Source organism: Macrobrachium nipponense, chromosome 17 (assembly GCF_015104395.2).
Source record: "Macrobrachium nipponense isolate FS-2020 chromosome 17, ASM1510439v2, whole genome shotgun sequence".
NCBI classification, from domain to species: domain Eukaryota; kingdom Metazoa; phylum Arthropoda; class Malacostraca; order Decapoda; family Palaemonidae; genus Macrobrachium; species Macrobrachium nipponense.
In genome coordinates this window covers 56,999,544-57,027,043 of record NC_087210.1, presented here as the reverse complement: position 1 = coordinate 57,027,043, position 27,500 = coordinate 56,999,544, and the positions used below count along the sequence as shown (strand labels likewise).

Sequence of the window (27,500 nt, the reverse complement as noted above, 5' to 3'; positions counted from 1 at the left end):
CTGATAGCAAAGTCTAAAATATTATAAGTAAAATAAAGAAGTGTCTTACAGGAAAGTTGAAGTGAATCCTTGTTAAGATAAAGAAGTCTTCACCTATTAAATTGATCGTTTTGATTCTTACCCTTTAAAAAAGATGAACAAATTGAGTCTCCAAATATAATAATAGACTTACTCCATATAAGGACATATTTCTTAATGTGCCCCTCAGAGTAGATTCGTATACAACCGTCGGAGGCATTCTAAGGTAGGGTTCTCTTTCCAAATTCTCAGTCATGATATCTCGCAGGTATGTAGCTGCAAATATCTCCTGCTTTTAACTGAAGAGTGGAAGCTGCTGATAATGCACTTATTTGGATTGATAAACTTTTTCGGATTAGTTTGTTTTTAATTTGCCAGTATGCTGGAATAAATGAACAGAAATATGGAAGAAATTTCTAGATAATACTGAAACGAATCAATTGTTTTCTGCTGCAGCAAGAATAAAAAAAAAGGATGATTTCGGAATAGTAAACAACGTGGGACAAAAAAAAATTACTCTTTTGCTCTAGATAACGCCTGTCCTCTTTCATTGACATTACATATTAATTTTTTTATAACTTGTTTATAATAAGACATCGCCTTCAGACATTTTCCACTGATATGTTCTGTTTCATCATTGTCATTTCAATAGTTAATTTCAACAAGAATGGAAAAAGTGGAAGTGAAATTATGTTCCTTCATCTCCCCTTTTGTTCAGCAATTTGCACCAGCAACGTAGAAATGAGAGAGAAAGCAAACTGCATCATTAAGAGTAAAATGGTAATCGAAAAGAGGTTTCTTAATGTACCATGTTGATCTAACAATTTACACTTATCAGATTTTACTTTTCCGAGATCATCCACTTTATCCATTCTTGTGAAATTAATTATTCTAACAACATTGGTGTACTCGAGCTTTTCAGTGGGAAAATTCTGTAGACGATGTCGTGTTATAAATAACACTTATATGAAAATCTATATGTAATATTAATGAGAAAGTAAAAGGCGTTATCTAGAGTTAATGAAGAATTTAAATTGTATACAGGAATATGAGTGAGAATAGCTATAAGAATGTAGACAAAAGCAAGAATCAGTTATTTGCCTTGGTAAGTCAGTACAATGGATTGTTTACAGTATTTCATCTCATGAGAGAAATTTCTGAAACGGCAAAAGAATAAAAACATCGACGGCATAGAAAGCAGAAAACAAAGCTGATCCTCTGTTAAAATTTTAATTTCTTGATTTCCTTGATTATAACTATCCACTCAACTGTCGTTACTGGATTGTAAATGTATGTATTGCTATGAGAGAATTTTCCTTTGTAGTATTTGTAATTTGAAAAGTTATGCGTATGAGAATGTCCATCCTGATACATTCGTTTTGAAATGTTTTTCATGCATATTATACGTATCTTTCTCTGTTACAGTTTAATTCACCTCATTTTAACTGAGATATGTGCCACACCGGATTACAAAATGTCGTCGAATCAGTTATGAAGGTTTGACCATATTGTATACGTCCTTAGAACTGACGACTGGTAAAAATATCGTGGACGACGATGAATTTATAAAAGGTGGGGGAGGTTGAACACAGAAGTACTTAACACATTTTTGTTTTTATAAATGGTATCGGGAGGAAGCCCTATAATAATGTACGTGATTATTTTTTGTCACTAAACACTAAATCATAGCGATAAGTTTTTAAAGGGAGCGACCTAATTGTGCACACGAACCAAAAAGAATTGTAGTGTTGTGTTCTGAAAAGAACATGCAACCAAATTACGGTAAAAAATATAATAACAGTTGTTTTCTTAATAACTATATTCCTAAATATGTATATCTGATACCAAATATAAATTCAAGATGTTTCCGAAATTAGTTAATCATTCGTATCCCTTTTCACAGGCCACTCTTCACCCAAACAATGCACGCACCTACAATCAGCCATCTGCACGACAGGCGGTTGACAAGCAATCATATCTAGGCTTGAACGGAACGATTACAAGAACTCCAGCGATTTTGGATAAGGTAAGAAGGAGAAATCAATTATTCTTATACACAATTTAGGACTCATGTGCGTCCGAGTAAACTAGTCCAGGGGCTAATCCTCCTGCAAGTTACCTGGTGTTGGAGGAGGGGGGAGGAGTTGGGGGGAGGGGAACTCCTCCGTCTAAATAAGGATGCTTACACTGCTTCAGGTTAAGTTAGGGGACCTTTCCTAGATAGTGACCCCCATGGATTTTAACCCGACATTTATCCACTTTTGCGGGGTGTTCAATATAAGCTAGTCGGGGATTACCGTAAAAATAATAACAAAAGACCGGAAATATCTTAAAGATAATGACCTTCAATAAATATTAGTCCTAAGTAACGGCCCTCGAAAACCCTTGGTAGTCTAGGAAAGATCCATGTTAAGTTTGGTACGGATAACCTAGAATTCTTAATAATGACCTTCAATAAATATTAGTCCCTAAGTAACGGACTCGAAAACCCTTGTGTAGCGAGGAAAGTTCCATGTTAGGTTTGGTACGGATAACCTAGAATTCTTAATAATCAGGGAAAAACCGTGGTCAGAGAACTTCTTCAGACAATATCAACCCACCTTTCTTACATATTCGGAAATTCTACGAAATTGGAGTGCGATGCCAGCTTATATAAATTCAGCTAACTGCTGTGATTTTTAACATTAATTGTAGTGCGAATGTTTGAGGAATTTAGGAAACATGAATTTTCCATGTTCATGTTGGGTGCTTTAACGGTTATTTCTTTTTTCCTTTCATTAGCTTCCCTCACTCCCATTCACGTTTTCCTTGCGAATATACATTTTGACTTACAAATTCTCAGTTGCTAGTTAGGATACTGTAGTGCTTCTCAGATTAAACTGTGGTCTCTTATTTATTTTAGCTCAGTACATGACAATAGATTTTCTGTATAGTCCTCTGCAGTAATGCACAGATCACACCACTTTTATATTCTCAGAAAGTTGGGCCTCAAGTCCTGTATAATAAGTCTGGCTTTCAATATGACATCTACATTCTTTGTTCCAAGTTCTAGTTGATTCCTTTTATATACCTCATTTTGTTCCCTTCTAAATATCATGAACTTTCTTCTTTATCTACTCTTACAGATATGTTTCGGAATTATTTATGAATTTTTCTATCTGTATGAACTTTATAGTGTAAAATATTTTTGTTCTTTGCTTTAGCTGTTTAGCACTTCCTGTGGTCGACTTTAATTTGATTCTTTCAATTATTTTCTTAAACTTTTCTACTCTTGATTGTTCATAGGATAAGTTATTACTAAATACCAAAAGATAACTGATGACATGCGTAGTTCCATCTTATAGTCTAGAAAAATGATAGCATTTAGCTCTAAATATAGCTAAGAGCCAAACAATAATAAAGTTTCGTCTTTTAGGAAGTGTACAAATTTTCATGTTGCTCGAGTGAATAATAGTTTTCAAAAAGTAGGTTAAAAATAATTTTTTACCACTGCCTAGTAAACAGTAAAGAGCACTTATTTTGACTTTAGATTCTGGCAGTGCTGCCCTTTTAACTGATTGTGATTTTAAAATATAATTATATGACTTGTATATTTACTTATTAGGACTTAAAAATTTAAACAAGGGCAACATTTTTGACATTTTGTCTTGTGGTGCCCAATGGTGACAAGCAATATATATCAATAGGCAATTAATAATGATACCTTCGTTTTCGAGTGATCTTATGTCACAAAATAACACTTGCAATGATATTCAAGTTTGTATTTCTCCTATAGCAGAAATGGTGTCTTATATCTGACGTGGGTATCTGTAATCAGGGTTTAAATTCTACCATGCTGTGAAATCCATATTACTGACGGGTTTTTTATTTCTACCATGCTGTGAAATCCAGATTACTGACGGGGTTTTTATTATCTACCGATTTGAAATTAAGGTAAACATATGGTAATTTGCCACGTCAGGATGTACCAGTCGATGAAGTGATGAAGTCCAGCTCATGGACCGATAACATACCTTGAAATTTGTTCCCATGATCAGCTGTTGCGTTAGACTTTCCGCAATAGAAGCAATGAAAGAATAGAATTCCAATTAGCAATGACTACAGTCTGGAGTTACTACAGAATTTACTTCTAAAGTAACTCCAGTCTGTAGTAATTGCTAAATGGAATTTCTGTTCTTTCATTGCTTCTGTTGAGGAACATGGTGTAATTTCTTATGAGTGATATAAAATTCTGCTCATTATATTCACACTGTCCTACACTATTCAGAATAGTATATGGTGTCCCCTCTCTTACATTCTTGAATTGCACTTGTTTCTGTTACTTCAACATTGAATTTACCACAGTTTTGCCCTTTTTATTAATTTTCTGTAGTAGAGTAATACTGGTAGTGCATCATTCCACCGAATCCTTTGCCATATTTTCCATATCTTCCATATCTTCAAGGTCAGCTTTTGCAATTCATATACATACGTTTTCAAAAAATGAACGTGTGGGTTACTAAGAATGTATACCAGTCATTTAAGGTATTTAGAGTTAAAAAGTGATGAACTGTTGATCTTCCTTCTGCATCCCCCCACTGAAATCCGCTTATTTGTTATGCATTTTCACTTGTTCCATTTCTCTTCTGACTTTTTAAAATTTTATGAAACTTGTGCCGTTCGTCATAAGCATCCATCCTCTGTTCAGCTTAACTTTGTGTCTATTGAAGGCAGAGAGAAGGTCTCTAATTCAACCCATTCTGCGGGACAGATCTCGTACAGATTTTCCACCCCATCCTCCCCTTCATGTGGTTGGAACTTTGGTGAATGAGTCTGAAGCTTTAACTATTCTAGTTGTAACTTTTGACTAACATCCTATTGAGAAATATAGAATGAAAGTTTCAGCAAATGCCGGAGGAAAGTTAGGTATTGTTCTTAAGGCCTCATATATTTATAACTGTAATAAAATCAATATAACCTGATTTAGGTCATTTGTATTTCCTTTACTGGAATACTGTTCCCCGGTGTGGGTGTCTGTTGCCAGAGATTTATCTCATTTAGATAGTGGTTCGTGGTGGTAGGTTTCTGTTTCCTGATAGTAGCAGTTATGACCTGGACCATCGACGGGTGGTCTGTTGTTTGTCACTTTTTCATAAGATGTATTTCAGCCGATATCTTTCACATTCACAATTGATCCCTGATCCCGTTTATTTGCCAAGAGCAATCAGATTCACGGAACAGCATTACCAGTATGCAATGAATGTGCATCGCTGTCGAATTTCTCGGTTCTAGAGGTCGTTTATTCTTCACACCGTTGGACTGTGGAACAGCCTCCCTGAGAATGTCGTGCAACTGAGAAATTCAAGCGAAAATGTAATGCATTACTACCATAATGCTATTCTTCTTTCCATTTTAATACATTTTCATCTTTTTATTAATATGTTTTTTCCTTCTTTAATAAGTGGTATCTCTTCTCTCTGTATTTCCCTTTATTTCCTCTTGCTTCTTCCTAATGGACACCATGTTCTTTGGAAGCTTGAATGTAAAGTCAATGGCCCCTGTGAGTATGTTCCATATTTTAAATTTACCGAACAATAATAAAAAAGTTACCATTGAAATATGTACGTTTTCTGTTTTATGACATTACTCGTTTTCTATGTTTGAAGCTCGTCCCGTAACGGGAACTTAGAAGCGAAAGGGCTTCTGATTCAGTGGCACTACCTATATCCTACCTGACTCGCATTTGACAAAATCATTACGGTTGAAATTATTTTGTTTTACCGTGATCAGTGAATGGTCACATTAATTATATAAAATCGCTATTAAAAATTGTTACTTACCGTATTAGATTAATTTGCCCACGGGACGGAAGGCAAGATCCCCAAAGTATAAATAACAAAAATTGCAATATCTGTTACTTACTATAGAATGTAGGCTAGAGGGCAAATTATTGATTAGCGAGACTGACGAGTTAAGGATGTAAGGCTTGGAATATTTTATATTCCCAGCTAAATAGTAATACTGCCCAGACATTGCCTCTGCCCACCGCCCTTCATAAATATTGCACAATCAGTATGGTTCAACTTTTTACGTAATGTTATGATTATTCAAGCTAGTTAAGAGAAGCTGAATGAATTGTTCCTTGTCTAAAAGAATTTTTAAGGTATCAAACATATAAATTCGTAATATTTCTTTAATGGATTATCATCTACAGCAACATTGTATTCACTGAGAATAGTATGAATGATAATGAAAGATTCGGAAAATATTAGACGTGTTATCATTTACAAAGGTTAGATTCTGCAGTTAAGGAAACAACTATATTTGTATATATGTTTATATACTATCATATGTTTGTATGTGCATATTATATGCATATATGCATAAATAAAACAGTATTCTGGATCACATGTTGTTTCACATCTTGTAGATAATACATAATATATTTATTTTTTATACATTCAAAATTATAATGACATGGTTCCTTAAGATAATGTCTCAAAGCTATGAATAAATCAAAATTTATTGAATGGCTAACTGATATCACCAAAATTTCATTGGAGCAAAACTAATTAAAGAGAATACATTAATTGGTGACCCACTCTTTCTTTCTATACATGTGCACATGCATATATATCATATATATATATATATATATATATATATATATATATATATATATATATATGTTACATAAAAGAGGGCTATGATTAATAATATGTTTAGTATACCATTATGATGTGATGTGCTGTGACTTTTTTAGAATGTGCAGATTCATTGTTTTTAACTTCCCATGGAGACAGAGACCGAGCAACAACCTTAAGAAAGCTGATAAATCTTTTGTGGGATGGTGTGATACTAAGATACTTACTTAAGCAGGTCAATGTTCTTTCTGTGGGTATGTGAGTTCGTGAGGGCTTGTTCAAGGTGCCTTTGAAAACTGGCTGTGACCAGTTAATTGGGGCGTTGACGAAGAGAGTGAATTCGTGTGTACGTGTACGAACTATGTCCATTCATAATGGCATGGGTTAGCCAAGAACTAGGGAGACAGCTACAGGAGAAAAGGCAGATTGCTGGGATAGCTCTGCAAAAGTTATATTTGTTTCAGTGTTGCAATTCCAAGCTGTAATGGGTAAGTGTTATTTCATTTAATCTTTTGACTTTGTCTTTATAATTGTGTGTGCTCACTAGTGTGTTCTCCTGTCTTTTAAACAAGTGGTTCTAGTGAGGGGACCGAGTGTCCTAGTGAGGGGACTGTATTTTGTAGAAGAGATAATTGGTGTGACTAATTACTGATTTAGACTATATAAATACCGGTGGGTTATCTGTGTTAGTTGTCTGTGAGACTTGAACTATTATATTATCATTCCATTAATGATCCTGTAAGAACATGAATTATTCAACTAGTACTTTACTTTGAATAAACGTATATATTATTGTAGCTCCGACTCTAATTTGATGACCTGATGGAATGGAGAGAGAGAGAGAGAGAGAGAGAGAGAGAGAGAGAGAGAGAGAGAGAGAGAAGGCTATGCCAGTGATCACCTTGAGAGAGAGAGAGGGGGGGGGGGGCGACTGAGTGTTACCAGTTCGCCTAACGCTCAGGCTAAACGCATACCAAATATGAAAATGGCAGGGGGCCGGCGACGCCCTCGCTGTTAATATATAATATATATATATATAAATATATATATGTTATATATATATATATATATATATATATGTATATATATATATATATATATATATATATATATATAATATATATATATATATATATATATATATATATATATACATCATATATATATATATATATATATATATATATATATATATATATATATATATGAGTATATATCTACTATATATATATATATATATATATATATATATATATATATATATATATATATATATATATATATAATTAAATTGTAATAACCACAATGCCCTTTTAGCTTCTCAAATTCTTTGCTCTTTTTTGGATATGCTTGTCACTTCAAAACCTTGTGCTCCAACTTTAAAGAATTTTGAAGAAATCATGATGTCCGGTAGCGGGAAGCGAACCCACAATACCATAATCACGACAAGGTCACCTTGCCGACCTCCATTTCGTAGAGTTGTGGACGGGGTTCTTTCACAGCCAGTACAAATCTTTATTGAAGGGGTGAATAATTATTTAAGCTCCAAAGGGATAACAGATGATGTAGAGGCATTCAGAGAGGTGAAAGCTTTGTTAGATTTCAATAAGGGTGATCTTTGCTATTGTTGCAGGAGTTTTCAATATGCAAAATGTCAGTCATGGGCTGATTTGCAAGCATTTTTAAGAGCAGCTTATGGCTCAAAGGAACACGGGGATATGGTGAGAGATCTAAGAGGGCTATATAAAATACAGAAAGGCACAACTAGCCTCGTTGAACATAGCTCAAAACTTTTTGACTCAGTGGGAGAATGGATAGAAAAATTGAAAACCTCTAAGTGGGTTAAAGGGGGTAGTGTCTCACTTGACAATTTACATAAACTGATCCATTTTGCGATGTTGTTACACAACATACTGGATGCAAAAGTGGATAGTTTTGTGAAAAGATTGAACCTACATCAGACGAAGAATTAATTTACGCCCAAATTCAGAAACATATGTCTAAATGTCTCAATGTAGATAGTACATTTTTTAATGGGACCGGCCCGAGAAATACGGTGCAAAGAGAGAATTTTCTTCTCCCCATTTGTGAGCAAAAGTTGAATATAATAGAAGATCGATCGATCAAAGGCAACAGCATTGCGTTGCTTCAATTGTAATAAACCAGGGCACCCAAAGAAAATGTGTAGAGTTAACTATTGTGGAATGTGTAAGAGTGTGGATCACTATTGGCAATCTTGTCCGTCTCAGATACGGAAAGATTCTAGGCCTACACCTCAAAGTCCTGGGAGTTATAATATGAGAACTTCCCAGGCAGGTCACTTAAGAGGGCAAAGGGATCGGCGAAATTTTTGGAAGGCTGATCAACAAAAAGGGTTCAGATGATTAGTACGTGCCATTGTGGTCTCGTGGGGGACGCCCCAGAGCCCAGGCCCATAGTTTATGGAACAGTCGGGGATGTGGATATCCCGATCTTTATAGACACAGGTGCGTCTATAAATTTAATGGACTATAATCTGTATCAATCCATGTTCTCCCATTACCCTTTGAAACCCTCAACGGAGACGGTGTGTGATGTGCAAGCCCATAGATTAAACACCCTGGGCTGTGTTCAAATACGGTTTACTCTCGGTGATAGAGTGTTAATAGAACCATTTTTGGTTATAAAAGGGGTTGCGTTAGGCAACAGACTTGCTGGGTCATCCTGCATGTAGGAGACAAGATTTCGATCCATGTGGGTGTTAATGGTATAACGGTTGGAATACTTGGTGTTTTTCTTCCTTATGAGGACATGATTAGAACGGAGGATACGGAGATTATTGAAAAAGGGGATGTGTTTGACGGTGCTAATGGTGATGATACTGGGATTATGGGGAGTGGTATTATCAAAACCCACGCTGATGATATCGGGAATAACTGCGGTGATGTTATGCAAGATATTGGAGGCAATGGTGGTAACAATTTTGGTGAATGTGACAATGGCATTATGGGTGGTGATACTGATACTAATATTGATATTATTACTGATACTAACAATGGGGTGGATGTAATGGGAACCAAGGGTGGTGATGTTTATGGGATCGTGGAACGGGGAGTACTAACCACAAATATAAAGGTGTTTTATCAGAGGATGTAGTTTTAATGCCAGGTTCAAAGACTATGGTAAAAGTCAAGTTGAGGGAAGTGAGAAAACCCGCGGATGTGTGTGTAATTGAGGGTAGCGAGAAGCTAAGAGGGATTATTAGCACGGCATCAGTGAACTGTGTATCAAACACTGGTGTTACATGGTTAGAATTATTGAACTGTAATGATACAGTTAGGAAATACCAAAGGAATACATATGTATTAGATCTCCAAGATTGGAGTAGTGACAGTGGTTCAGTAGCCATTTTAGAGGGGAAATCTGAGTTTTCAGAGGCAGAAATGCAATCAAGGAAGCGAATATTTAGAGAACATTTAGCTAATGTGGATTATAGTGAGCATGTTGAAGCGGTAAGCGAGCTCTTAGCAGAATTTGGGGATACAGTAGCCTTAAAAGGTGATAAACTGGGATTGACTAATGTGTTAGAACATAAGGTAAACTTAGAGAATGGCACAAAACTTATTTATATTCCTGCATTACCGCATACCTTTCAAAATCAGAGAACAGGTGGAGAAAGAGGTCAATAAATGGGAAGAAGGAATCATTAGGCCTAGTGTGCCTCCATACAACTTTCCTCTGTTAGGAGTGCCTAAGAAGGACGGTTCTGTCCGCGTATACGTCGATTTTAGATGTTTAAATGAAAAAAAACAATCCTTGACTGTTATCCAGTCGCGTGCATACCAGATCTTTTTGTAGAAATTGGGGGACATAATATTTATAGCTCAATTGATTTAGCACAGGGTTTTCTGCAGGTCCTCTTAGTGAGAGTAGTAAGGAATATACGGCTTTTTCAGTGCCCAAGGGACACCATGAATTTACGCGAATGCCGTTCGGTTTACCATGCAGTCCAATGACTTATACCAGGTTTGTAAACACAGTTTTGCACGAGTTATTGGGTAAAAATGTTTTTGTATATATGAATGATATTTTAGTCGCAAAAGACACGATCGTGCAACACCTGGAAGTGCTTAAGGAAGTACTTAGGAGGCTTAGATTAGCAGGGTTGAAAATTAAGCTAACTAAGTGTTCGTTCTTGAAAAAGCAAATCACATATTTAGGCCATGTCATATCCAAGGAAGGGGTTAGAGTAAACGACGATAAAGTCAAAGCAATAGCGAATTTTTGCACCCCGAGATCAAAGAAAGAAATTAAGTCATTCCTGGGTATCACTGGTTCCTTTCGGAGATTTGTGAAAGGGTTTTCTAACATAGCAGCTCCCCTAACAGATATATTGCGGGAAGACGTTCAATTCCAATGGGGGAAACCCCAGACTGAGAGTTTTCAAAAGCTTAAGGATGCGTTAATGAATCCCCCGGTTCTGAAATTCCCAGATTTCAGCAAACCATTCACATTAGTGACTGATGCCAGTCAGGAGGGTATAGGTGCTTGCCTTATGCAAAAGTTTGATGGGAAATTCAATCCCATAGCCTTTTATAGCAGGAAGTTCAGGACAAAGGGCAGCAATGAGAGATGAATGGCTACCATAGATAAAAAAGTCTTTGCAATAGTATCAAGTTTGGTTCATTTTAAAATGCTTCTAATGGGGAATAAAGTAGAAGTCCTTACAGACCACAAGCCATTGTTAACTATCCGAGATTTCGATGCAAAGCTCAAATACTATATAGAAGGCAAATTAAATGTAGTATCGGACGCCCTTAGTAGAAGTTTTTATGACACGGAAGGATTTCAATGGGATACGGGTCTCATAGAGCAAAGGCAGGATGAAGATGAAGTTCTGGCAGACGCAAAAGCGTTTCTTAGAAGGAAATTAGTCAGGAAATGTTATAAGTTACCTTTTTCGGGTTTAGAATTAGAAGGTAATCTATTGGTCAGAAAAATTAAATATAAATTGAGAACTAGTGAAAGTAAAGGTGATACGACACAGATCGTAATTCCGAAATTCCTAATTCCAGTGGTTTTGGATATACTACATTGCAGTTTCGGTAGGCCACACTTGGGGATAGAGAAAACATATAATGAGGTGCGTGCTAAATATATTTGGAAAAACATGGGGAAAGATGTGGAATTTTTTTTGAAAAACTGTACAGTATGCAATGCATGCAAACCTGTAAGGATAACTTCATGCAAATTAGGGTCATATCCGATACCAAGTAGACCTTTTAAGAGAATACATAAGGATATCCTAGGAAATTTTTGTGAATCTAGATATGCGAATACATATGGATATCCTAGGAAATTTACTTGTTAGTAATAATAGATGAACTTACGAGGATAGTAGAAATTTTTCCCCTTAAGCATAAAACGGTTGAAGAAGTAGCTATAGCATTTTTCAATGGTATCATTTGCAGATATGGCTCACCCGAGGTTTTATTGACCGAAAATGGCAGAGAATTTGTAAACAAAACTTAAGAATGTTTAGTGGAAGTCATGGGGATACAGAAAGTAACAATTATTCCATACAGACCTGAAGCTAATGGGTTGTGTGAACGAGCAAACAGGAAAGTGCTCGAAGCTCTCAGGAAGACTGTAGGGGGTAATGATAAAAATTGGGACAGATATATTGATGTTGTTAGACATAATATTAAGACTATGGTTAGTGATTCCATTAAAATGTCTCCATTTGAAGCTTTGTTTGCCCAGCACGAGGCACATTCGATCTGTTAACTATATCTCATCATGGGGAAGATACAATCGAATCATTGATATCTACAGCGAGAGAGAGACATGCCTGTCTCAGCCGCAATCTCGAGGCCACGACTCGAGAAATGGTAGAAAGAATTAATAGCAAAACATCTGATCCCAAGATCAATTTTGGAGACAAGGTATTTCTAAAAATCAACATGAGAAATGAACTAAATTACAAATTGGGTCCAAAATTTGAAGGTCCTTTTAGAGTCCTTGAGGAAAAGATTGGAATCAGATTTGTAGTATTAGAGGAAAAAACAGGTCAGGCGAAATTAACACATATCAAAACTGAAAAGAGTTGGTTGTGGTAACTAATATAATGTCGCTCAGTTGCATTTTTTTCTGGTTTTTGAAAATTGATGGTGAAATGTGTTTAATGTTTTATTTTCTCTTTCATTTCTTCTACTATTTTTCTTATTATGGTCAAACTGCGGCGTTTTGACATGAGATTCAGAGGTAAATATTTCATGTGGAAAATCGGATTGAAAATATGGCAAATTTCTGAAGCTGAGAAATATTATGATAAGCATGTGGTGGTTCCTGTGTGTATGGGTTTTTGGGGCTGAATTTTTGGCGGGTTTTTGGGTGATGGATTTTTGGGGCTGAGTTTTTTTTGTGGCTATAATCTTTGGTGGTGGATTTTTTTTGTGGTTATATTTTTTTAGCGGTGATATGTAGCTTTACGAGCCAAGAGGGGTTTATTGTGGTTTCTTGGGTTTCTGTGAAGAAGTTGTATTATATTTCACCAGTGGTTATATTTGGTGGTATATAATGGGGGAATTGTGGTTTTCTGTGGTTTATATCCCGATGAGGTGGTTATGCGGTTTTATATACTTGTGGCACTATCATGAATGAGTTATGTTTTCGAGGACAATTTTTGGGTACCTTTGGTGATGTCCTAGGGATAATTTTGTGGAATGTGGTTATATAGTATCAGTATAGAATTTTTGTGCTATTTGGAGAATAACGATCTCTGAGGTTGCAAGTGTGACTAGACAAATCTATGGTGCGATTTGAGCACATGAGGTATTCACAGGTGGATTATCGCTGATAATGCTGTGATGAGTCCAGTTGTTGATTTTTCCTTTCAGAGTTGATTACTCGGAGATTCGTACTGTTTTCAGAGATGTCGATTATGACATTCCATGGGGATGTATGTAAGGGGTCAATTCCGGTCGATGGGATATGTTGCGGCAGCAAATTCCATAACGATACATACTGCGTTGATGTAGAAAAGCACTGGATTGTATGTTTTTTTTTTCTCCGTGTAAGTTTTGTAATGGGGAAAGTTCAATTATTATTATTTTTTTTCCTTTCCCTACGAGGGATGTTCATAATTGGGGATAAGCTTTACATAGCATTTCTATTTTAGACAGGAGGTATGATTTATCGGGGTATATGTGTCAGGTAGAAGGGGTATTCGGCATTATTTTTCATGGCGGATAATTATATAAACAGTACAAGGACTTTGCTGTTAGACATTATGGTTTTTTTTATAGTATATTTGTCAGATATAGGATTACTTGTGAGGATTCAGCGGGTAAAGATCATATTTTGTTTAGTGAGGAATTTTTAATAATTGACTATGAGATTGGGTATATTAGTTAATGACAGATTTGTGTGGTAAAGCAAGACTTTAGTTATTCTATGATCATGTAGACTTTTCAAATATGGACACATGATGACTTTAGAGAATTCCCAACTTCACGTGATGGTGACGTCGGAAACAGCTTGGTTCTACAGTACCAGAGGTCGAATATACACACGAGTGGCAATGCTATGGATCGCCTTTGCAATGGACGAGATGTCGTCGGTGGATCGTCTCAGGATATGTTCTGGGACAAATCAGGAGTCTACAATCTTCTACGAGGCAGGTGCGAGACGCACTTGCATGGAAGTCACGGGATATTTCCTTGACAACGAGGGGGTGTTGGATACACACGGGGGTCGCAGACGCTGAATAATGGCGCATGCTGAATTGTTTCGAGATGGTTCATGTGCTCAGCCTGGGTCTACAACTATTCGACAACGGTGTTCGTGAAATACTTACATACACTCATGAGGCGGTTCAAGTTCCGCCTATCTTAGAGACGGATGAATTCTTTGGCTAATGCTACACAATTCCAGTGATTGGGGTTATGCTAGCCGTCATATTGATCACAATTTGTGCATTAGGAGTTATTAAACTCCTGTGCAACTGACAAAGCACAAGGGTTCCAGCAACGGACGTAGCTCTAAATCATGTGGCAAATTAAAACATTATATACTAGTTGCTGATGTGGTGTGTGACGGGAGTGCACAAAAGACATAGGTGGCCAAGCTATCTTAAAAAGTAAGTGTGGTGGTGAATTGTTAATCAGCTTTTTCCGCTTAGAGACAAGAGGGCTTAGCGACAAGCGCCTGATTCCTCGAAGAGTGCGGAAATGGAAAACAGTCAGAGTTGGTGACCAAGCGATATGAGTTTGACGACCCTTCGGAGATCACATGACTGGGTGTGACGCACTCGGTTGTTATGCCATTCCAAAAGGCGTGACCATGAGTGTGTGTTCGTGGCGTGTGATGTATGGGGCCCAACGGTACGAGGTGCCAAAGAATAGGGCACACTCTTCGATTACCGGTGTCGTGGTATACTCGTAGAACACATTTGGAGGGGGTCGAGGACACACCCATCGGAAGATGGGTTCATGGCATTATATAAGAGAATGGGTTCTCTAAAAGACTTTGACCATTTAAATGCATAATTAATTAGACTGTGAGATTTAGGGGGAGTGATTAATCTAGTTCAGGAGAGTAGAATGACAGTTTACGGTCTTTTGGCGGTCAGTTTTTGTTCTTTTATTTACTCCATTTTATATTCATTTAGTTCCATTTAATGTTTAGCTAATTTGGGAGATAAAAGTATATTTTTGTATCTACGAGGATTCATTAGCCCAGCTTGCATTTTTAGCTCTTGCAGAAGGATAACCAGCAACGAGAGGTGAGAGAGTTGCCTGTTTGTTTAATTTGTTTAAATGAGTGCCATTTAGTCATAAAGGCTCAGCAAGATATATAAAACACACACTCACACATATATATACACATATAATTATATAGGTCATGATAGCTATAAGAGATAATAGTAGATAGGGTAGCGTAAAAACAGAGAGAGAGAGAGAGAGAGAGAGAGAGAGAGAGAGAGAGAGAGAGAGAGAGAATAATCAAAGTACAGTGAAAATAATGAGAAAGGGAAAGAGAAGGAGAGAGAATAATCAGAGTATGTACAGTGAAAATAACGAGAAAAAGAGAGAGAGAGAATAGAGCTATGGTGTGTGAGTCAGAATTCGATCAACAAGCCTAGACGTAACAAAACCTTTGTCACAGGGCGTTGGACCATAACACCATCGCAATTAAAATCTTAAGACCGTCATAAAATCTTTGACCTGTGACCTCGCACCAAACTTACTCTGGAGGAGGTATTAACATGTTGAATTATTGAATCCGCCTGGAAAAGGAGGAATTAACATGTTAACCCCACCTAAAAGGGGATGGGGACAAGATAAGTTAAGAATCCAGTGGGGCGGAGAACCAGATCCGCACGGTGGCTGAATTTCAGACCGACAGAAGCAGCCAGAGAGGACTGGCAGCCGTCGCTTGAGTAAAGAAGCAGAAATATTGCCAGGTTCCAACAATAGATTTATAAGTTTTGTAGTTGTACTTGTAACTCTAATTCTTTGCACAGTAAAGAAAGAAACTCTGCCGTTCGTCTCATTCAAACTTCTCCTGAGAGATTAAGACTACAAAGATTACTAATTCAGAGCTAACATTAAGAAGAAGCATAAAGTTAAACATAGAACCAGACTGCAGAACGAATTATCAAGAAGAAGCAGGTAAGCGACCATAAAACTCGAACACTCTACCTTACAAAAAACGCGCCACATAAAATTGGTGCACCATCTAACATTATATATATACATATATGTATATATAATACATACACACATATGTATATATACATATCTGAAGTAATAAAAGTCCACACTTATGTAAAATGTGTATTAAAAATACTTGAAAGATGGGAGCTTTCGTCTACTTGATCAGTAGACCTCATCAGATGTACTGATTTTTTTCCTTTTTAAAAAATACAAAAAGTTACGAAGGGCAGGCAGGACGCTGGAACCGTCTCCAAGGGAGATAACAACAAAAACAAACTATCTCAATCATGTTATTCCCTCGTTCAAATGTCTGGCCAAAAAACGAGCCGATCGTCGTGGTTGAACTACCTCCTCTGTGTGTTCGGCTGTTCCCTCGTCCAAAACTTCTGCATCGGCAACTGCAATGGGGGTTCTTCCTTCCAATGCCTGGGCAGGAGAAAGAGAGAGAACCTGAGCAGCAGGTGTGGTGAAAACAACGTCTGTACTAATATTTACAGTTTTAAGAACCAAATAATTTAAAAATGTATCCTCTTGGGTAAAGGATTTGTTAAAATCAAACACGTTTAAACTATTAATAAGAGCCCCTTCAACTAATCTGCGTCTACTTACGTCATTATCTTTGTAAATTACTCTCGCTCCTTCCCAGTCAATTACATGCCCCAACTCTAATGTGTGTCTGGCAACTGAGCTATATTTCGATCCCATCCTACATGATCACTTATGCTCCTCTAATCTTATACCTAATCTCCTGCCTGATTCCCCATGATAACACTTATTACAATCTTTACACGGTACCATGTAGACCCCAACGTCATCTTCCCTTTCTTTTTCATGATTCCTAATCAACTTTGATTTTAACGAGCAATCATACCTAAAAGCTAAATCCAACCTATTTTCCCTATTCTGTTTTAATAAATGTTGCACCCTTTCCAAATTATGATGATAAGGGAGTGGAATACACTTGACTACTTTTGAATTCATATTTCCCGGTCAGTGGATTATAAAAGTTTTTTCTAGCCTTGGTAGACGCTTGGTCAATAAAATATTTTGGTTATCCCAGTCTCGTGAAAACCTCTCTTATATGTTCCATTTCATTGTCTATGAACTGTGGATCACAAATCCGAAGACCTCTCATTACCATGTTGACGATTACATTAAACTTTATACGTTGTCTAAGGTATGAATAAAAATGAATGTACATTTCTGCGTTGGTATCTTTTCTGTATACACTAAATGTAAAGTTAAAAGTAACAGGGTCATGGTGAACCAGAACGACCAAAATGGTAAATTATTTTCGACCTCAAATTCAATGAAAAGTTAATGAATGGCATCAAGTTATTAACAAATTCTAAAAAACGGTTAAACTGAATAACACTACCATTATAAATAAAAAAGATATCGTCAACATATCTGACCCATAGAAAAGGGTTAATGTCCTCAGGACAATGGCTAACTAAATCAGCTTCAAACTATTCCATGCACAAATTAGCCTGAGGACATTAAGCCTTTTCTATGAGTCAGATATGTTGACGATATCTTTTTGATTTATAAAGGTAGTGTTATTCAGTTTAACCGTTTTTTAGAATTTGTTAATAACTTGATGACATCCATTAGCTTTTCATGGAATTTGAGGATCGAAGGAATTTGATACGCAAGCATTTTAATCGGGAGACTGCTCGTCTTGTCGCCAAGACAGCTTGGGGTGTGTCAAGCACGTACATTCGTTTGTATGGATGTTACAAGTCTAATCGACCAGGGCACTTGCGAGAGCCACACTCCTTTTGGTGAGAAGAAAGAGGTCAGTTTGGTACACACCAGGTGTCGGGAGAGAAAACCCCATCTTAAAGGTATGGCACATATTTTGTAGAACTTAGAAAACCGTTACCTTTGAAAAGAGAGAGAAGTGTGAAATACATTCTTTTACTTAAGATTACTTTTGAAAAAGAGAGAAGTGTGAAATACATTCTTTTACTTAAGATTACTTTTGAAAGGAGTGATGTGTGAAGTGTATCTTTTATCCAATATTATCTTTATTACAGATGGGTTCTATTCCATGGTATTAGAGACGGGATTCTCTAACCTGACTAACACAATGAGCCTATTGACATTCTGGGTCTGGGAGTGAATTCTTAGTCAGGAGGGTAGAATGATAACTTACTAGTTTTCTTTGCGGGCAGATTTGGGTTTTTGTAACTATGACTTGTTAATCATTTTGTTCTATTTTACATTCATCTGCTTTGGGTAATAAATAGTATATTTTTGTACTTACGTGATCCTAATAGCCTAATGACATGTTTGCAGACAGAGGGCACCATTGACAACAGGTAAGGGTTTCCAATTTGTGTAGTTTTAATAAAAGGGTGGTTAGAGTGGTGGCAGGCGGTTTAAGAGGCTTTTTATATATTTTATAAGCTGTAGGTACGATAACGAAGAGACTGGTGACTAGTTAGACATAGATGTGTTTTTGGTAGGTGAAGGGGTTATAATCATGTCACAGGCAACTCGGCGCTTCTTTTGCTGATTCAATGTACATCTCTCTGGCTAAGTCAGTGTCGGCCATCTTGTGATTCTTGAAAACCAGTGTAAACGTGAAGGGAAAAATTTTAATTTTCGACGTATTATAGTGTTTCACGAGTGTGGTAAACAGGTCACGCATATTTGCGGTGCGTATATGAATTCGGTTTCCAATCATATGAAGATGTGAGTGTATTTTCAAGCTTTCTTTCTTATTTCCCCTTTTTATCTTTTATTTTTTTTTTATTTTTTTGTGTTTGTTGTTTATATTCCTTTTGTTTGTTTGTGGCGAATTTACTCAAGCGGAGTTTTTTGTTGCGAGTCACGCCCTGAGAGAGAGAGAGGAGAGAGAGAGAGAGAGAGAGAGAGAGAGAGACGAGAGAAAGAGAGAGTAGAGAGATAGAGAGGACGAGAGAGAAGAGGCGAGAGTTGGTGTGTGTGAGCTTGGTGTCGCTGGGGTGGATCGCTTAGTAAGCGTTTTGCATTTTTTTTCTTTTTCTATCATCTCCCTATTTTTTGTTGTTGTTGCTTTCGTGGGATGATATACTGGGCGTGGGGCGCGTTTGCATTTTGTTATCTATTATTGGGGGAAAATTTGTATTAATTTTTCTGGATTGGGTTTTGTGTATATTCGTTTGTGTACATTCTTTTGTACGGATGTTACAAGTCTAATCGACCAGGGCACTTGCGAGAGCCACATTCCTTTTGGTGAGAAGAAAGAGGTCAGTTTGGTACACGCCAGGTGTCGGGAGATAAAACCCCATCTTAAAGGTATGGCACATATTTTATAGAACTTAGAAAACCGTTACCTTTGAAAAGAGAGAGAAGTGTGAAATGCATTCTTTTACTTAAGATTACTTTTGAAAAGAGAGAGAAGTGTGAAATACATTCTTTTACTTAAGATTTACTTTTGAAAGGAGTGATGTGTGAAGTGTATCTTTTATCCAATATTATCTTTATTACAGATGGGTTCTATTCCATGGTATTAGAGACAGGATTCTCTAACCTGACTAACACAATGAGCCTACTGACATTCTGGGTCTGGGAGTGAATTCTTAGTCAGGAGGGTAGAATGATAACTTCCTAGTTTTCTTTGCGGGCAGATTTGGGTTTTTGTCACTATGACTTGTTAATCATTTTGTTCTATTTTATATTCATCTGCTTTGGGTAATAAATAGTATATTTTTGTACTTACGTGATCCTAATAGCCTAATGACATGTTTGCAGACAGAGGGCACCATTGACAACAGGTAAGGGTTTCCAATTTGTGTAGTTTTAATAAAAGGGTGGTTAGAGTGGTGGCAGGCGGTTTAAGAGGCTTTTTATATATTTTATAAGCTGTAGGTACGATAACGAAGAGACTGGTGACTAGTTAAGACATAGATGTTTTTTTGGTAGGAAAAGGGGTTATAATCATGTCACAGGCAACTCGGCGCTTCTTTTGCTAATTCAATGGGTTGGGCATTGAGAAGCTGTACATCTCTCTGGCTAAGTCAGTGTCGGCCATCTTGTGATTCTTGAAAACCAGTGTTTTAAAACGTGAAGGGAAAAATTTTAATTTTCGACGTATTATAGTGTTTCACGAGTGTGGTAAACAGGTCACGCATATTTGCGGTGCGTATACGAATTCGGTTTCCAATCATATGAAGATGTGAGTGTATTTTCAAGCTTGTTTTCTTATTTTCTCCTTTTTGTCTTTTATTTTTTTTTTTTACTTTTTTTTTGTGTTTGTTGTTTATATTCCTTTTGTTTGTTTGTGGCGAATTTACACAAGCGGAGTTTTTTGTTGCGAGTCACGCCCTGAGAGAGAGAGAGAGAGAGAGAGAGAGAGAGAGAGGCGAGAGTTGGTGTGTGTGAGCTTGGTGTCGCCGGGGTGGATCGCTTAGTAAGCGTTTTGCATTTTTTTTCTTTTTCTATCCCCTCCCTATTTTTTGTTGTTGTTGCTTTCGTGGGATGATATACTGGGCGTGGGGCGCGTTTGCCTTTTGTTATCCATTATTGGGGGAAAATTTGTATTAATTTTTCTGGATTGGGTTTTGTGTATATAAATACAATGATTTTATTGAGATCGGGAAATCTTATAGAACAAAGGAGCTTTCGGAAAGAGAGAAAGATGGCGGATACTAAGAGTACCACAACGCTACTACATCACGTAACGAACTAGAGTGCGGGAGCGAGTCCTTTCAGAGGGATGGTAGATGATGTTCTATCACAACCTGTACAAATTTTCATTGAAGGGGTGAATAATTATTTAGCTGGAAAGAATATATGAGACAATATAGAATTATTTAGAGAGGCAAAAGCTTTGCTAGATTTCAATAGGGGAGATCTCTCCCATTGTTGAAGGAGTTTCCAATTTACAAAATGTCGTACCTGGACGGATTTGCAAGCATTTTTGAAAACAGCTTATGGTTCAAAGGAACACAGAGATATGGTGAGGGACCTTCGGGGTCTTTATAAACTATGGAAGGACACTAATAGCCTCGTAGAACATAGTTCAAAACTTTTTGACGCAGTGGCGGATTGGGTAGGAAAATTAAAAACATCTAAATGGGTTAGAGGGAGTAATGTCTCTCTTCAGAACATTCATAAACTGATCCATTTTTCCCTGCTCTTACATGATGTACCAGATGCGATAGTGAATAGCTTTGATGAAAGGATTGAACCTACTTCAGACAAAGAATTACTTTATGCCCAAATTGAGAAACATATGTCTAAATGTCCCACTGTAGATAGCACAATTTTTAATGGGACAGGCCCGAGGGATAGAGTGCAAAGAGAGACAGAATTTTCTCCTCCCTGTCTGTGTGCAAAAGTTGAATATAACAAAAGATCGATTGATCAAAAGCAACAGCAACTGCAATAAATCAGGGCATCCAAAGAAATTGTGTAGGGTTAAATATTGTGGAATGTGTAAGAGTACCGATCATTATTGGCAGTCTTGTCTGTCTCAGATACGGAGAGATGCGAGGCCTACACCTCAAGGCTCTGGTAATTATAATGTGAGAACTTCCCAGGCAGGTCAAACCAGAGGGCAAAGAGATCGGCAAAATTTTTGGAAGCCTGATCAACAAAAAGGGTACAGGTGATTGGTACGTGCCATTGTGGTCTTGTGGGGGACGCCCCAGAGCCCAGGCCTATAGTCTATGGAACAGTAGGGGATGTGGACATCCCGATATTTATAGACTCGGGGGCGTCTATAAATTTAATGGACTATAATTTGTATCAATCCATGTTTTCCAATTACCCTTTGCAACCCTCGACAGAGATGGTGTATGATGTGCAAGCCCATAGATGAAATACCCTGGGTTATGTTCAAATACAGTTCACTTTCGGTGACAGAGTGCTAACAGAACCTTTTTTGGTAATGAAAGGAATTGTGTTGGGCAACAGACTTTTGCTGGGTCATCCTGCTTGTAGAAGACACAAGACTTCGATCCATGCGGGTGTTAATGGGATAACAGTCGGGATACCTGGTGTTTTTCTGCCTTATGAGGACGTGATTAGAATGGAGGACATGGAGGTTATTGAAAGAGGAGATGTGCTTGGTGATATTAATGGTGGTGATACGAGTGTTATGGAGAAAGGTAATATTAAAACCCATGTTGCTGATATGGGAAATGATTACGGGGGTTCTATCAGAGTTCACAGTGATAACAATGGTGGTGATGATACTTTGGATGATGATGATGTTGATACTAATATTGATGTTATTTCTGATACTAACAATGCTGGGTATGATATTGGGGGTAGTAATGTGTATGGGGCGGTGGAAAGGGGAGGTACTAACCACAAATATAGAGGTGTTTTATTTGAAGATATTATGTTACTACCTGGTTCGAAGACTATGGTAAAAGTTAAATTGAAGGAAATGAGAAAACCCACAGACGTGTGTGTTATTGAAAATAGCGAGAAGCTTAGAGGGCTTGTTAGCATGGCATCGGTGAACAGTGTATCCAAGGATGGGTTTGTGTGGTTAGAGTTGCTAAACTGTAATGATACAGTTAGGAGATACCAGAAGAATACATATATATTGGATTTCCAAGATTGGAGTTGTGATAGTGGTTCAGTGGCTATCATAGAGGGGAAACCTGAGTTTTTAGAGGCAGAAATGCAGTCAAGGAAACGAATATTTAGTGAACATTTAGCTAATGTGGATTATAGCGAACACGTTGAAGCGATAAGCGGGCTCTTGGCAGAATTTGGGGATATGGTAGCCTTACAAGGTGATAAATTGGGGTTGACTAATGTGTTAGAGCATAAGGTAAATTTGGAGAGTGGCACAAAACCTATTTATATTCCTGCATATCGCATACCTTTCAAAATCAGAGAACAGGTAGAGAAAGAGGTTAATAGATGGGAGGAAGAAGGAATCATTAGACCTAGCATGTCTCCTTACAACTTTCCCTTGCTAGCAGTGCCAAAGAAAGACAGTTCTGTCCGTGTATGCATTGATTTTAGACGTTTAAATGAAAAGATGATCCCTGACCGCTATCCAGTTGCGTGCATACCAGATCTTTTTGTTGAAATATGGGGACATAATATTTATGGCTCAATTGATTTGGCGCAGGGTTTTTTGCAGGTCCCTCTAAGTGAAAGTAGCAAGGAATATACCGCTTTTTCAGTGCCCAAGGGACACTATGAATTTACGCGAATGCCTTTCGGTTTGTCGGGCAGTCCGATGACTTTTACCAGGTTGGTGAACACAGTTTTGCACGGGTTATTGGGGAAAAATGTTTTTGTGTATATGGATGACATCCTGGTCGCAACAGACAGGATTGCACAACACCTAGAAGTGCTTACAGAAGTACTTAGGAGGCTTAGATTAGCGGGGTTGAAAATTAAGCTAGCCAAGTGTTCGTTCTTGAAAAAGCAGATCACATATCTAGGCCACGTCATATCTAAGGAAAGGGTTAGAGTAAATGGCAATAAAGTCAAAGCAATAGTGAATTTTCGCACCCCCAGATCAAAGAAAGAGATTAAGTCATTCCTGGGTATCGCCGGTTTTTTCAGGAGGTTTGTGAAAGGGTTCTCTGATATAGCGGCTCCCCTAACTGATGTATTGCGGGAAGACGTTCAATTTCAATGGAAGGAACCCCAGGCAGAGAGTTTTCAAAAGCTCAAAGACACGCTAATGAATCTCCCGGTTTTGAAGTTTCCAGATTTTAAGGAACCTTTTACATTAGTGACTGAGGCAAGCCAGGAAGGTATAGGTGTTTGCCTTATGCAAAAGTTCGATGGGAAATTCCATCCTATAGCTTTTTATAGCAGGAAATTCAGGACAAAGGGCAGCAACGAGAAGTCCATGGCCACCATAGATAAAGAAGCCTTTGCAATAGTGTTGAGCTTAGTTCATTTTAAAATGTTACTGATGGGGAATAAAGTAGAAGTTCTTACAGACCACAAGCCATTACTGGATCTTTTTAATAAACCTGATTTGTCGCCTAAAAGAGCTCGATGGTTTTTAACTATCAGAGCTCAAATATATAGAGGGCAAATTTAACGTAGTTGCTGATGCTCTCAGTAGGAGTTTTCATGACACGGAAGGATTCCAAGTTGCGCAAGTCACTAGCGAGGCCATGCCATGGGATATACCTCTCATAAAGCAAAGGCAAGATGAAGACGAGATTTTAGCAGATGCAAAAGCGTTTCTAAGAGGGGAATTAGTCAGACGTTATAAGTTGCCTTTTTCGGATTTGGAGTTAGAAGGTAATCTATTGGTTAGGAAAATTAGATATAAGTTGAGAACCAGTGAAAGTAAAGGAGATACGACACAGATCGTAATTCCGAAGGTCCTAATTCCAGTGGTGTTGGATATAGTTCATTGCAGGTTCGGTAGTCCACACTTGGGAATAGAAAAAACATATGATGAGGTTCGTGCTAAATACATTTGGAAAAACATGGGTAAAGATGTGGAAAATTTTGTAAGGAATTGTACAGTGTGCAACGCATGTAAGCCTGCAAGGACAACTTCATGCAAATTAGGATCGTATCCTATACCGAGTAGACCTTTTCAGAGAATACATATGGATATCCTGGAGAATTTTTGTGAGTCTAGGTATGCGAACAAGTACTTGTTAGTGATGATAGATGAACTTACAAGGATAGTTGAAATTTTCCCACTTATGCATAAAACTGCCGAAGTAGCCATAACGTTTTTCAATGGTATTATTTGCCCGAAGTTCTATTAACCGACAATGGTAGGGAATTTGTGAACAAGACCTTGGAATGTTTAGCGAAAGTCATGGGGATACAGAAAGTAACAATTATTCCATACAGACCCTAGGCTAATGGGTTGTGCGAATGAGCAAACAGGAAAGTGCTCGAGGCTCTCGGGAAAACTACAGGTGGTAATGATAAGAATTGGGGCAGATATGTTAATGTTGTTAGACATAGTATTAACACTATGGTTAGTGATTCCATTAAAATGTCCCCATTTGAAGCTTTGTTTGGTTGTCCAGCACGAGGCACATTTGATTTGCTAACTATACCTCATCATGGGGAGGATACGATCAAGGCGTTGGTATCCACAGCAAGAGAGAAACATGCTTGTCTCAGCTGTAATCTCAAATCCACAACCAGAGATATGGTACAGAAGAGTAATAGTAAAACATCTGATCACAAGATCAGTGTCGGAGACAAGGTATTTTTAAAACTTAACGTGAGAAATGAACTAAAATACAAATTAGGCCCGAAGTTTGAAGGTCCTTTTAAAGTCATTGAAGAGAAAATTGGAAACAGATTTGTAGACTTTTAGGAAAAAACAGGTCAGTCGAGGTTAACACATATCTCGAAATTGATAAGAATTGGTTGTGGTGATTAATATAATGTCGCGCAATTGCATTTTTTTTCCTTTTTTTTTCTTGTTGTCTTTTTTTGGCAATTTGGTGGCGGAATGCTTTTACGTTTTTTTTTTCTCTTTTATTTCCTTGTACTGTTTTTTTCTTATGTGCAAATCTGCGGCATTTTGGCGTAAGATTTCGGGGTTAATATTTTACGTGGGGAGTTGTTGTAATACGGTAAATTTTTGTTTTAGCTGAGAAACTTGATGATAAACATGTATTTATTCCTGTGTGTATGATATTTGTGGCTGATTTTTTGGGGTTTCATGAGCTGAATAGATGACATTGGGGTTTATGTAAATCGGGTAATGTCGTGGGGAGTTATGATTTAAGGACAATTTTTTTTGGGGGGGAATGATTTTTTATTGCGTGGGGTTATTAATTAAATGGAGAAAATATTTTTATCACTGGAGTGGTGTTATTATTAAGATGTGATTTATATATTATATATATATATATATATATATATTAATATATATATATATATCTATATATATATATATATATATAAGGAGATGGCATTTATCCTTGGGGGTGACTTTCTTTTTTTTTTGGTGGTTTATAATTATGGAATTGTGAGTTTATCCTAGTTTTTTTATCCCGAATAGGTGATAATTTTTTATATAATTGGCCAGTATCGTTTGGGAGAGTTATGTCTTCGAGATAATTTTGGAGCACCTTGGTCATGTCCTGGAGATAGTTTTGTGAAATGTGCTGATGTGGTTTCAGTATAGAACATTTTTTTGAGAATCATGAGTTTCTAGCGTTGCGAGTCTGACTATGCTGCAGTTCAAAGCACCTGAGGTGTTCACAGGTGGATTTTTTGCTAATGTTGCCGTAATGAATCCGGTTGCAGATTTTTCCCTTTGGAATTGATTACTCGGGGATTTGCACTATTCTCGTAGATGTTGATTATGGCATTCCACGTGAATGTATCATGTAAGGGGAGTCTTTTCCGGTCTTTTTCCTTCAGTAGAAAATTTCGAATCTACAGTTTTGCGACGAGAGGGTGTTGGATACACTCACGAGGGTCGCAGACACTGAATAATGGCACGTGCTGAGTTGTTTCAAGTTGGTTTACGCACTCGACCTACGTCTACAACTATTCGTCGAATTCTGCTTATCTTAGTGGCGAGGATAAGCCTTTCATTCGTTAACATTACACAATACCAATATTAATGATCATGTTAGGTGCTATACTGATCACAATTTGTGCGCTAGGAGTTCTTAAACTTTTGTGCATTCAACGAAGCACAAGGGCTCCAGCAACGGAGGTAGCCCTAAGTCATGTGGTAAATTGATACATTGTGCATTAGTTGCTGATGTGGTGTGCGACAGGAGTGCACAAAGGACATAGGTGGCCGAGCCATCTTACAAGTGTGTAATGTTAGTGAATTACATATCATGTCTTGCTTGGAGACAGACTGAGCCGTAGGGGCAGCTTTCTTGAGCGAAGGAATTTGATACGCAAGCATTTTAATCAGGAGACTGCTCGTCTTGTCGCCAAGACAGCTTGGGGTGTGTCAAGCATGTACATTCGTTTGTACGAATGTTACAAGTCTAATCGACCAGGGCACTTGCGAGAGCCACATTCCTTTTGGTGAGAAAAAAAAAAAAAAAGAGGTCAGTTTGGTATACGCCAGGTGTCGGGAGAGAAAACCCCATCTTAAAGGTATGGCACATATTTTGTAGAACTTAGAAAACCTTTACCTTTGAAAAGAGAGAGAAGTGTGAAATACATTCTTTTACTTAAGATTACTTTTGAAAAGAGAGAGAAGTGTGAAATACATTCTTTTACTCAAGAT

General features: G+C 37.4%; 1 long non-coding RNA gene across 2 annotated transcripts in view; it reads left to right on the top strand.

Moving 5' to 3' along the window:
• The window catches only part of LOC135196256 (uncharacterized), an 82,430-nt gene that overhangs the window by 26,860 nt on the left and 28,070 nt on the right, over positions 1-27,500 (top strand). Inside the window, exons 2-3 of one of the 2 annotated variants that reach the window (XR_010310355.1) lie at positions 1,444-1,590; positions 1,922-2,044. This is a non-coding gene — a long non-coding RNA (uncharacterized LOC135196256). The remainder of the gene's footprint in view (positions 1-1,443; positions 1,591-1,921; positions 2,045-27,500) is intronic. The other variant, XR_010310354.1, reaches the window with a different exon arrangement.